This window comes from Conger conger, chromosome 2, assembly GCF_963514075.1.
Source record: "Conger conger chromosome 2, fConCon1.1, whole genome shotgun sequence".
NCBI lineage: Eukaryota > Metazoa > Chordata > Actinopteri > Anguilliformes > Congridae > Conger > Conger conger.
The window spans coordinates 64,569,423-64,582,359 of NC_083761.1; the positions used below are offsets into that span (position 1 = coordinate 64,569,423).

The 12,937-nt window shown below is 42.4% G+C and overlaps 1 protein-coding gene across 1 annotated transcript in view; it reads right to left on the minus strand.

The window, feature by feature from the left end:
- rab40b (RAB40B, member RAS oncogene family) overlaps window positions 1-12,937 on the minus strand; it is a 35,273-nt gene that overhangs the window by 14,746 nt on the left and 7,590 nt on the right. The window lies entirely within an intron of this gene.

A 12,937-nucleotide genomic window follows, 5' to 3' on the forward strand; every position in this document is an offset into this window, starting at 1 on the left:
TAGAAACACTGAGTAATTCAATTCAAATCCTTTTTTGTGGAGAAATATATCATTGTGTACCTCTTTCTGTGGTAATAACTTTAAAAACAGAGACATGAAAGAGGCAAACCATTAGAATTGCAGACCAGGACAATGAGACACTGCAGCATTAAAAGGAAATTTCAGAAAAAATCTAAATACAGCGTCAGTAACATAATCACCACAAACAGAGGGCATTCCCCTCCTCAGTCATGTGACCTGTGAGGCATCTATGGTAGCGTCAGGCTTCCTCTTCCCATGACCTCACCTTTCCAGCCATGAACCCAGCCCACTGGGTGTGGAATTTACCCAGAATGCCCACCTTCTTCCAAGAGGCCTGAAGGTGAAAACACAGCAGGGTTCTCAGGCACTGACATCACAGCGGCTGAGAGATGCCTTCACTTACAGCACGGATCACCTTCCCAAAACTTCAGGAGCTGTCACACATCCTGACAGGATGCCTGTCCAGAAACTGTATAGTGCTGAAGAGTAGACACTCTCGTGCCTGCTCTGGACTGCCCTAAGGGTCTGATAATGTTTCAAATGTCCACACCTGTCCCCTGTGGACATTACCAAAGCACATTACTTCCACCCTTACGTATGCAGTTACAGCCATTCGCAAAATAAAAATCTAATTCAGACTCCGAGTCCCTTGCCCGGTAATACTATCTTGTAATAATGTAATGCATGTAAGAGGCACCAAGTCAAAAATATGTGACAAGAGCAGAGTAATACATACCATAGTATATATTATATAGAAGATTAAATTTATAGTTTGAGGTTTTCAATGAATGCAGCAATGACATCACCTACAGCGGTACTAATTAATTACATGAAATCTATTACATGGCAGTGGGTAATTGGTACTGTAGTCTTGTGAATTAATTACCATAGATCCAAGATTGGACATGGCTTTACATTCTGGGAAATTGGAAACAGCATTCACCAGGGCTTGCCTTGATTCTAAGTGCCATATGGTTGGCATGCATAAAGAAAAGTGAGTTACAAGAGACAGCTGCAGTAGACTTCCAACACCTGGGAGGTTAGAAGTCAAAATTCCACAACGACTCTGGAAACCATATCCCGGGTAACCACAATCCCCATAGGTCTCTGAACACATGATGTTATCGCCGTGGAATGACACTCAAGTGTGCGCATGTTTGTGTGTGACCGATTAAATCCTCCTTCTCATATTGCTGCAACAATGGGCTACTGACAGTGAAAAATGTTGATATTGTCCAACGTAATAACGTAAGTTGTGTGGTCCCTCATTAAACAACAAACATAACAAACAAAATAGCTGATCCGCCACCACACACTATCACTCAATTACATCACACTACAAGCTTTAGTACAGACATGGTCATGTTTACTTGCTGTGCTATATTCATGGATTAAGGTACTTATGGGTGATTGACATTCTAACACCTTCCATATGAACCATTCACTAGAATAACAGTCACTAACTTGCTCAATGCCATGCAGCCTATTGAACATTGGTTTTAGAGCAAGGCCTGGTCGAGCCTAATTTTCAGATGGCAAGCCCTTAACTTACCGGTGGATAGCCGCTTCAGGATTTTTAAAAGTATTTAAAATGGCTGGAAGTAGACGAACCCAGTAAGTACCGTACATCCTGAAAGTTGATCCATGTTTACTGTCCAGTTTGCAACTAGCTTTGGTTTTGCTATAGAAGATGAATAAGGAAATCTTAAAGTCTTTTTTGATTCCACAATATGATTGCTTTGAGCAGCCCACAGTTTTCTAAATAAAATAACCAACACCATTTGCTAGTTTAGTGATCTGTCCTATGTCATGGGAAGTATCTGAATACAAAGTAAGAATCGGTTGCGAGTCCCATTCAATCCAAAGATATGGATAAAAAAACTGCGGCTATGGAGCAATGGAGAGACATGTTGCATAATAGTAATGCCCTGAAATGATATTTCAGATTAATACATGTTAGAAGAAACCATTTTGAAGTCAAGTCTGTACACCTCATCCATCAGATTGTATTATGAAGTGAATGTTCTTGGCATGTATCAGTGTTCAAGTTCTGAACTCCACACCCCCAGGCATGATTCATCATACTAAATTCCTCCGGCAATTTGGGTGGGCTTATTCCCAAACAAAGTGCTTTTATGGCCAAGCGTTACATCTGCAAGTATTAAAAAAGCCTGGCTTGAGGGTCCAGGTCTGGTCAGCTGGCGAGAGCACCGTGGAGATAAGGTTGCACACTGTTAATAATACTGCAGATATGGTTTAAAGGAACACCCAAAGGAGGGAGAGTGTGTTGCAACGATGTGAAATGTTTCTGATATCACACAACGGGGAGACAGAAGCTGACCTAATTTGTTGCATTCTGCTTTTGTTTGAAGATGCGGTTCTGTAAAACACGCGCGCACGCATGCACGTCTGTATGAAAAAGCCGTAGCACACGCTTAGGCACACGTGCCCGTGTTTACATGGAGACACGGAGGCAGGGCTGGTGCTGAGGCCCTATGAATTATGGATGGTGGAGGAAGGTGCAGCCGGTTCTGCGTGGGGAGATGAACCCAGCATCTCTCTACCCGCACGTGCGCGCACACATGCCTGCCAACGCTGCTGGAGACTCAGCGCTCTGCATCGGCTCTGCCTCTCAGGCACAGCAACAGAACGGGCAGGGGCCTTAAAGGGTCGGTGGGAAGACAGCAGTGCTGCAGATGTAGGATCCACCTGACAGAGCGCCTCACACAGCAGCCACAGGAAAGGCACGCATTGCTATGGTGAAGAGGCAGCGAGAGAGGTTCTGTGCTTCTGTGCTGCTGGGTAAATGAGATTGTGCGTGTGTGTGTGTGTGAGCAAATTATGTCATTGGTGTGAGTGTGTGTGTGTGTGTGTGTGTGTGTGTGTGTGCGTGCGTGTATGTAAATTACGTCATTAATGCAAGCATGTGAGGGTGTGTGTGACTGCATATATATCTGTGTGCATTTGTGCATGTGTATGTGTGTGTGCATGCATGCATGTGTGTGAGCGAAACATTGATGTGAGAGTGTGAAGGTGTGTATGACCGCTTGTGTGTGTGTGTGTGAGCGAATTACATCAGCGATGTGAGGATGTGAAGGTGTGTGTCACTGCATGTGTGTGTGTGTCTGTGTGTATTTGTGTGTCTGCATAATATACACATTACTGTAATTGCCAGCTAAAAAGAGGGCAGTAAAGGAACTGTTAATGATAAACACGATCAAATGCCATTGTGTTATTTTATGCATTTAATTGGGATTAATTCATCTAAGATAGAAACATTTGTTTAGAAAAAGAAAAAAGCATTAAATACCAACAGCTGTACTGCCATATAGGCATGCTATTGTATACTCTACCCTGATTAAAGAGGCGATTTTCCATTAAGATTTCAGCATAATTACATTAATTTTGCACAATGCAAATCGCACATATGGCTATTTAACTACAAGCCAGGTGTTAAATGGCAAATGGTCTCAACAAAAGTAGCAAGCTACATTTCATTCAGTTTCAATCACATTCGGAACATAAAATGAGGGCAAAAAAATGCATTATTAATTTCCCTGTTACACACCTTTTCTTGACTGCGTGGGTAGCTATACTATGTTGATTCATTCCATGCGACAGAAATAAAGGCTACAAACACTGAGAAGTCAAATATTCATGGTATGACGCTGTCCCAATTGGTGTTGGCCTTTTTTCCCTAAAGGCCTTCTGTTCTTCCCTCATTAGCAGGCAGTGCTAGGCTTCCTCAGCAAGCCTTCACATAGACTTGATAAGCCTTAAACAGCAGAAAAGACCAATATCACACACACACACACACACATGCATATGCAAACACACACACACACACACACACACACAATCAACAGGAGAGTGAAAAATCAAGCCGCATATAAATAACTGCACCGCACCCAGGAAGGCCATTTTGGATTATGCTATATCTGTTGACAAATCTGCAGTGACGGCCCGCTCAAGTACATATGCTATTAGCAGAGGACTTGCTAACAATAACTGCCTTTTTTCTTGCCAATACAACCACTAGTATAAGCCCTTTAATAGCAATGATTCTTTAAAACAAACTGTGCGGCCTGTTATTGTCTTCCCTGCCTTGCTTGGCTGACCTTTTTTCGATCCGCAATTTTTGTGTTTACCCAGAGAGGGACAGAGTAGGACTGAAGATGTTGCGTAACATCCAGCCAAACTTGTGTCCTCTGCTATAGTACAGCATAAAATTCGAAGATATGAAAAACATAAGACCAACAGGAACACTACACTATGCCAGAATGAAGCTACCTCTGTCCTTTTATAGTTAGGTAAAGTAAGGCTTAAAGAAAAGAAGCAGGGGGGAGGAGGAGAAGAGGGCTCTCTGGCTCTCAGGGTTTAGTGTGTGAGTCAGACGGACACCGGGGAGGCACGCTCCAGCCCTCTGGTGGCACACGTCCAGCTGCCTGCAGTGCCAGTTGTTCTCCCGCCTCTGTGCGACAGGGTGAGCGTGACCCAGCGCGGGAAGCAGTCTCCTTACGCAAGAACTCACGGTGACTGTGTTAGTAATGCTTACTGACACGTATAAAAACAAAGCCTTCTGTCGACTTCTGCCGTCTAACTGCAACACTGGAGGGCTACTTACTGCCAACACTTTCCACAGGCCATGTGAAGAACCCAGGACAGAAGTGCATGGCTTGAGTTGAATGGGACACAAGGACTGATGTATATCAAAACAATTCTTTATGAATCACATTCCCATATCCTTTTGCAATTGCAATCATTTGTGCCAGAGAGGGTGGTTTGATTATCTTACGGACACTGCTGTCCATTGAGCACGTTGTTAATAAGAGAGGTCAGAGGAGAAGGGACAGACTAGTCAAAGCTGACAGGAAGGTGACAGTAACACAAATAACCACACATTACAACAGTGGTATGCAGAAGAGCATCCCTGAACACACAATACATCAAAGCTCCAGGTGGATAGGCAACAGCAACAGATGACCAATAAGTAAAAAAAATAAGTTGAATAAATACCTAATAAAGTGCTCAGTGAGTGTATACACATAACTATCCTGCTGATACGACATCGAATACTATTTTAATACCAGATTATACACCACATTTAATACCAAATTATTTCTATTGGACAAGTCATTGATTTTTACACTGAGAAAGATATATTTCTTAGTGTCAAATTTCGTTTTCGTACTGCATGAAACTCCCTCTCATAAATCAGCTGGACTTGGACAGGGATGACAGTCCTCGTGGCCTCCTGACTGATGTCCGAATCCGGTAACAGATGAAGTGGCAGCTCTATGCCCATTTACAAGCACACTTGAGGGCCTGCTCGAAGACACATTTGAACAGCTAAAACACGAGAACCTTCAAACTTGCTTGCAAATAGATACCAGTTCTTAGTATCAAAATAATAACAAAAACAACCGTTTGATATGCCTATTCTTACACCAATATGCTGGAGTACAAAGCCAAAACTTTTTTAATTTAACTGTATATATTTCACACAAATATTAGTTGTATTAACTGTGCTCCCTCATATTCCTGGATATCCCCTGAATCCAATCCCCTTAAGTTTTCTCTTCAGCATATGAAAAGCATGCTCAATTTGTTTCGGATCGGGTGGTTGACTTGGCCACTCTGGAATTGACTATTTTTTAGCTTTGAATAACTCCTGTATTGCTTTAGCAGTATGTTCAGTATCATGACCTTGCTGAAGAATTAACCACCGGCCAAAGAGTTTTGAGGCATTTTCTTGGAATTGAGCAGATGATTAGACACTGCTCAATTTGTGATCAAGGCAAATCAAGACATAATGGGTCTTTGTCTCAAACATTATGGATGTATGGATATATATATATTTCTATATAAGGAGTATACATATGTATATGTGGCAAGGAACGGTGAGTTTCCTGGGTGGAAGCACAGTATACTATATGGCTCCAGATGTAATGTTCTGCAAAACAAACACAGCTGAAAATGTGGCAGCCCCGCTTATTTACAGCCCCTATGTCCCAGAGAGCGTGAAATCAGCGTCCACCTCCACGGACAACCTTCCCTTCTGCTGATCCCACAGCGGCGTGAGGAGTCGGGAGTGGAATGAGGGGTCAGAGGACGGTCCGAGGATGAGCTTCTGCTGATCCCTGAGAGGTGTGTGAGGAGTCGGGAGCAGAATGTGGGGTCAGCGGACTCTCTGTGGATGAGCTTCCCTTCTGTTGATCCCAGAGCGGCGTGTGAAGATTCGGGAGTGGAATGAGGGGTCAGCGGACTCTCTGGATGAGCTTCTGCTGATCCCAGAAGGGTGTGTGAAGATTCGGGAACGGAATGAGGGGTCAGGGGACGCTCCGCGGATGAGCATTTGCTGATCCCAGAGAGGTGTGTGAGGAGTCGGGAACGGAATGAGGGGTCAGCGGACTCTCTGTGGATGAGCTTCCCTTCTGCTGATCCCAGAGCGGTGTGTGAAGATTCGGGAATGGAATGAGGGGTCAGGGGACGCTCCGCAGATGAGCTTCTGCTGATCCCAGAGCAGTGTGTGAGCAGACAGGAGCGGGGTGGGCTCGTGGACTCTCAGCTGACTGCTCGGAATGGCAGGAATCCCTCCTCCACCGGTGCATTCATTTCACAGCCCAGGGGTCAGCTGCCCCTCAGAGAGGTACCCAGCCCTCCGACAGTCTGCACTGAGCTCCAGAGCCACGCCAACAGATAGGCACAGTGAAAGCCTTCTGAGTTTGTTTAACACTGTGATTTGTGACTTGCAGGGCTCTGATGCACTTCAGCCAAGCTGTGCCACACTTCTGGTAGCATAAGTGGGGATGTAGTTTGACACTAATGCAAATCAAAACGTATGAGATTTAGGGGGATTGGGATGACATCCCAAGCGGACTTCAGTGAAACATGGCCGAGATCACATTTAGTGAATCACGGGGCTATTTGGAGGCAGGCATTCCATTTCACACTGTGCCCCCCAGCATTTGTATCCACAGCAATGCCGGACTGTAGAGTCTCCCCTATGCATTTGTCTTTTATTTATAAGCTTGCCTCTGCAGGGCCATGCCAGTGCACTGGGGAGACATGCTGTGCTTCTCACTGCAATCTGATCTATGAAATGAACCGAAAAAAAAATACTGTATAAATATAACCCTGGAATAAGCAAAGCAAACAGAAAATGTGCTCCAGAAAACACTCACACAATTCACACAGGCACTGTATGAGTCTGAGGACATGGTATAACAATAAGAAGTCCATCAGTTTTGCCATTTGAAATGGCTATTGACTGGTCTGGAACATTAACCCCTTGAAGAGTTGGTTTTTTGAACGGCTGTGGTTGCATTGCATTAGAATAATCAGAACATCCTAATCACATATTTGTGATCTTACACATTAAAGGGTTAACAACTCAAAGTGTGAAATCCCAGGGATTACTCTGTATTTTCATGGGAAATGGAGAGAACATTCTTTACGCTTTGAAGTCAAATTCACATAAATAATCTTCTACCAATTCAGTCCAGAATTTAGGGTGAGTTATGGATTGTCCACTGTAATATCGATAGGGATTACCTTTCTGTATTATATAATGCACCAAATCATTACAGTACTGTGACTCAATAGAAACAGGTGGAATATGCCACCATGGCCTGGCTGCCTGTACTCTGGGAGACAGGCTGATTTGGGTTTCCCACCATGCACTGCCTCCTTTGGCTGATGAGCCCAGTGCCTCATCACATACATTCAAAACACACAAACTCCAACACTGGCTATTAAAATGTGCATGGCCCCAGAGGCTCGAGTAAACATATCCTCAGATATCAATGCACTGCATAATTCCTGCCCTGAGATAGGAAATCTTACGCAGTAAAAAAAACAGGCAAGTGTGGACAAATCACAAGTTACCACCCGGAATAGACATGGTGGTTTCGATGAGATAATTGGTGTGACTTTTCCCTGCTTTTTGCAGAGCTAAAATCCCCATATCAAAGGACATTATGCAAACATGGAGTCACGGTGCCATATAAAGAGTCTCTTTTTTTTGGCTTTAAAGCACAACGGCACTGTAAAACAGCAACTGCGTCAGTACCTTCCTCTCATACAGAGTTAACAAAAGAACAAGGTTTCATGAGCCAATGCCAAGTGTCGCTTAGAGCAGATGTAAATTTCCATCTTCACAGTGTAATTTATTGCTTATTTCCAGTCTTTCCTGTAACACAGAGGGTTGAACCTGTGATTGAAAAGCATGAAACGTGGTTGTATACTTTCACAAGCACATTTTAAGTCATTTTCAAAGCTGCTTGTGTGTCAAAAAGCGAAGCGATGTGTCCCTGCCAGATACTACATTATCCGTGGCGGCCCCTGCCAAGAGGCCATGTTGTGTTGATATGGGTTTCCAGCAGGAGCAGGACCCTGCTGCCAGGAACTGGCTGTGCGAGGCTTTACGAGGGCTCAGGGGATGTCAGGACAAAGATCCCAGTCACAACCTGCCAATCAAATGCGACATCACAGCATATTACCCAATACCTCTTACGTAACGCTGGAACCTGCAGCGTGATTTTATAGTACGTACCATGTGCTTACTAAAACCACAAACCACAAAGTTAATAAAGGAATAACCTGGGTCAATAACTAATGATGGTGGTGACAATAATGTGATACCTCCCCCACTTTTAACCAGGTTTTGAACAAACAACAAATAATGAACAAATATGAGTACCTATTTTTGTTTCACTATGAAATTTGTCTTTTGGGGATTGCAGTCCATCTACCACTGCTAAGATACCTCAACGGACATATTCTCATTTACATTTCAGAAGGAAATCTGTTTTAGCATTGTTTGTACTGCATTTGGTGTCCTCTTTCCATTTCGGTTGACACAGATCTTCCTTTAAATGCAACACTGAGATGAAATTATATGTAAATTGGCTTATTTAAAAACTACACTGACCAATTTCCATCCAAGTCCCATGCTAGGCACATGCTCCGTATGTATGGATGAGTAATCACTTATTCTACCTACATTGTACACAGGAGTACCCAGAAGCCTGAATCACTGGTTTCACTTTCCAGAAGGATTCTGCCAGACAACTGGAGGAAGAAGGCATTCAGGCAAGGAGGCTTCAGTGATACTTAAGTAAGATATTTACTTTATTAACGGAACATTTGGGGAATTAAGATCATTCCTCTCACAATCCAAGTACAAAGCTGATGCAAAGGCATCTCCAAAACTTACAAGGACTTAAATCCAGTGGGCCACTTTCCGCAATGTTAAATAACTTCATTAGTAACACTTATGACATCCTCTACAAAGAAATATGTTGTTTTAGAGGTAAATTGGATATTTGTAGCTTTGAATAAAATAATCCTGCCAGTGAAGCAAGTGAGTGGAACGACTTATTTACAGTGCAGGCGTAAATATAGAAAAGAACACAGGCGCCTTGCTATATTAAACGAGAAAAAACATTTATTTCAGTGCCAATTTGTTTTTAACAAGGACTAAAGTAAGCTGACAGCTCACCATAGAGACAGGCCGCCTGCAGTTTCCACCAGGCCCAGTCCCTCTCCTCACACACCAGCCATCTGTCTAAGAGATGCAGCAGATTGTGCTGTATACATGTGTACCTTATTCAGCTGAGACACTCTCTCTCAGGAGGAGATAAGCCACGGGACTCATCTCCCTCGTAGTCAGAGGGAAGAAAATGCTCCAAATGAACAGTTGAATCATCCGTTTACATTACGTCACTGCATTTTTTTTTTTTGTCCCCAGTTCCGTCTGGAATTTCAAGGAATTCAATTGTGCTCTGTGCTAGCCTTATGCAGGCGCTTACTGCGTACACTCAGCTGTTGCCTTAGAAACAGACTTGAGCCCCCCTCACGTATCATTATTTATTGATCTGCACATGCATGCAGCAAGTGCCCCCAGTGAATTAATCTTTATTTTCTGCTGAAGACGATACATATTTGCCTTAATATCTGAAATACTCCCCCCCCCCCCCCCCCCCATTCAACAAATTGACACTTGTTTGAAATATATATTTTTAATTGAACAATATTGGCAAAATTACACTTTGTCCTTTGCCTATGGATGGACCCAGATACCTGAGGGTGGAAGCTGTGAATGTCTCTGAATGTTGACCTTGATTAGGGTGATCCTTGCCTGTAATTTGCAGGCTGCGTGACATTTCAGAGGCGTTAATCTCATTTACTTCCAAAGAGAGGCAGCTGTATATACAGTACAGCCTACTGTACATCTCACATTAGTGTGCAAAAATATGGGCACCCCTGGTCAAAAATCTTTTGACAATTAATATCTAAGTGAACAGAAGCAAACCTGACCTCTAAATGGTACAATGTTAAACACATTTCTTAAAATGTTCATTTTCACAGTTTCAAAATAATTTAAAAAAGGAAAAAGGCCCTGTGCAAAAGTTGGGGAACCCTGTCAGTCTTTCAATTCTTGCTTTTGTAATTTTCCCCCATTTTCCTGGAAGAACACCTCAGAAATATTCTTTGGCCTCCTTGCATGTACAGCATGTTTCAGATCTCTCCACAGATTTTCAATAATACTAAAGTCCGCGGACTGTGGTGGCCATTCCTTTTTTCCTGGATGTACCTCATGGTTGATTTCGAGGTATGCTTTGGATCACTGTCTTGCTGGAATTCCCAACTGTCTTCAACTTTGGACTGACCTTTGAACATTAGCCTCTACAATTTCATGATATTTGTTGGAATCCATTCTTTCTACCACAAGCTGTCACACAACCCCAAACCATAATGGATCCACCTCCATGCTTCACAGCAAGGTGTTCTTCTCTACAAAGGCTTCATCCTTTTTTTCTCCAAACATACCTTCTTTAGTGGTGTTAAATTTTTGGTTTTGTCAGTTTTTTTTTTGTTCCAAAAGGCTTCAGGCTTCTCAATTTTTTCTTTTGCATACTTCAGATGCTTAATTTTCTGCAGAGGTCATTCTTTCTTGCAACTCTGTTGTATTGTTGTGGTGTGAACAGCTAGACCTCTGTTTCTCTTGGGCCAATCTATCTGAAATCTTTCTTGGGCTTCCAGACCTTGCCTTGACTTCAACTGTTCCATTTATCTTCCATTTTTTAATAATGTTTCTGACAGTGGAAATAGGTAATACATTGAAAATAGTTCATCTTCATTCTGAAATCCTTGGACAACTGTTTAGAGGCCCCCGTGGTTGTTGACACCAGACACAGCCACTGCATTTGGATACTTTAGAAGTTACAGAATAAAAAGTTTGGAATTATACTCACCTGACTCATTGAAACCCTAATGAGCAAATTGGCCTTAATTATCTTTTTAACAAGTAACAAAGAACACAAAAAGGTTCCCAAACCTTTGCACAGGGCCCCTTTCCTTCTAATAAGCAGTAAAAATGTTTTTAAAAAAGCAAAATAAACTTGCTTTAAAATTTGCAGAAAGGTCTCATGTTAACTCATGTATCATTTAGAGTTCAGACTTGCTTTCGATCACATACAGATACATTGTAAAGGACAAATCTTTGCTTTGCACCCCATGGTATGGTTGAAAGAAATAAAAAATTAAGACTGTCCAACTCTGTATTCTTTCTAACATATAATTTTCCAGTTAAAGAAGAAACATCATGAGCCTTTCCATGTGTTCTGAGTTAAAAAGCAGTTGGAAGATTGTTTGGAAAAAAAAAGTATGGCACCAATGAGTCTAATAACTGTGGTTTATGGGCAGATTCCCTCAGCGAGGAGAGTATTCAACATGTCGATGCCTGGGGTCACTTCTGGTGTGAACTCAGCAGCCTGGCAGAATTAATTCACTCTGCAGGCATGCTTCTAGGCTTGAGCAAGCTGGCCACATGAATGCTTCAGTCAGACCCACAGAAGTTTGTGTGCTGTCAACCTAGAAACCTTCAGCCAGAGAGCCAGAATAGGCACTGGGCTTAGGAGGCTACTCATATAGATGAGGGGAAACTACAGCTCAGCCCAAGTACTCTGAGGGAAATCTCTGTCATACTGTTCATACTAAGCACCTTCTGGTCGGAAAGCCCAATTCTACATCCTACAAAATCATCCCATTCTACACCAATCTAAGCCTCGTGTCTGCAGCAAACAGAAAGTGATGCTTCTGGCATAACTGTGTGAAACTGATGAGGGAGAAATGAGTCAGGATTAAGTAACATAGTCCTGGAGCTCCACAAAGTATCAGTCCATTGACCTGACTTGTTTCCTGTCATAGTTACATTTTGTGAGGATCTAGTTACATTTTGTGAGGATCTCAGAACTATTAGTCAATTATGTATTTCATTGGGTGTATTTAATTAGAATATATTTAAGGGACAAAAGCAGTATTAAAGAAAAAATCTCAATAGATTTTTCCCATCCTTTGTAACGTAAATCCAGAACTGCACATCTGTACATGGTCAATATGTCAAAAAGATGAAAGCACACTTGGAGGCCATTAATGAATGTGAAATATGAGATCTGTTGGATTCATAACACTTGTTTGTCTCATGCTTCAATACATGCTAAAGGCCTGGCAGCGGCAAAAAGAAATGAATATATTTGGTACAAAGAGACTGTTCCACCAGATCCCCCAAAAGGAACACAAATATATGTAAAAAAAAAAAGATTAATAATAATAAATAAATAAAAAGAGAGGACACGTGTCAAAGACAGTCTCTGTGTCCTGTCATAACTGGACAGTAATAGCTGAAATTTAGCAGCAGACTTCCCCGCCAACTAATTTGCAAAATAAAAATAAAATCCAGCAGATAATTATGAGCTCCACATGTCCAGGGGGTGTATTCCCACTCCTGTCACCTCGACCACACAGCCACATGAGTGAGAGAGCTGGTAACAGGGACATGTCTATTTATATGGCGTTACTTGAGCTTTGCTTCTGTGTGATACATCCGAAAAGATGGCCAAAAAACCTTGTT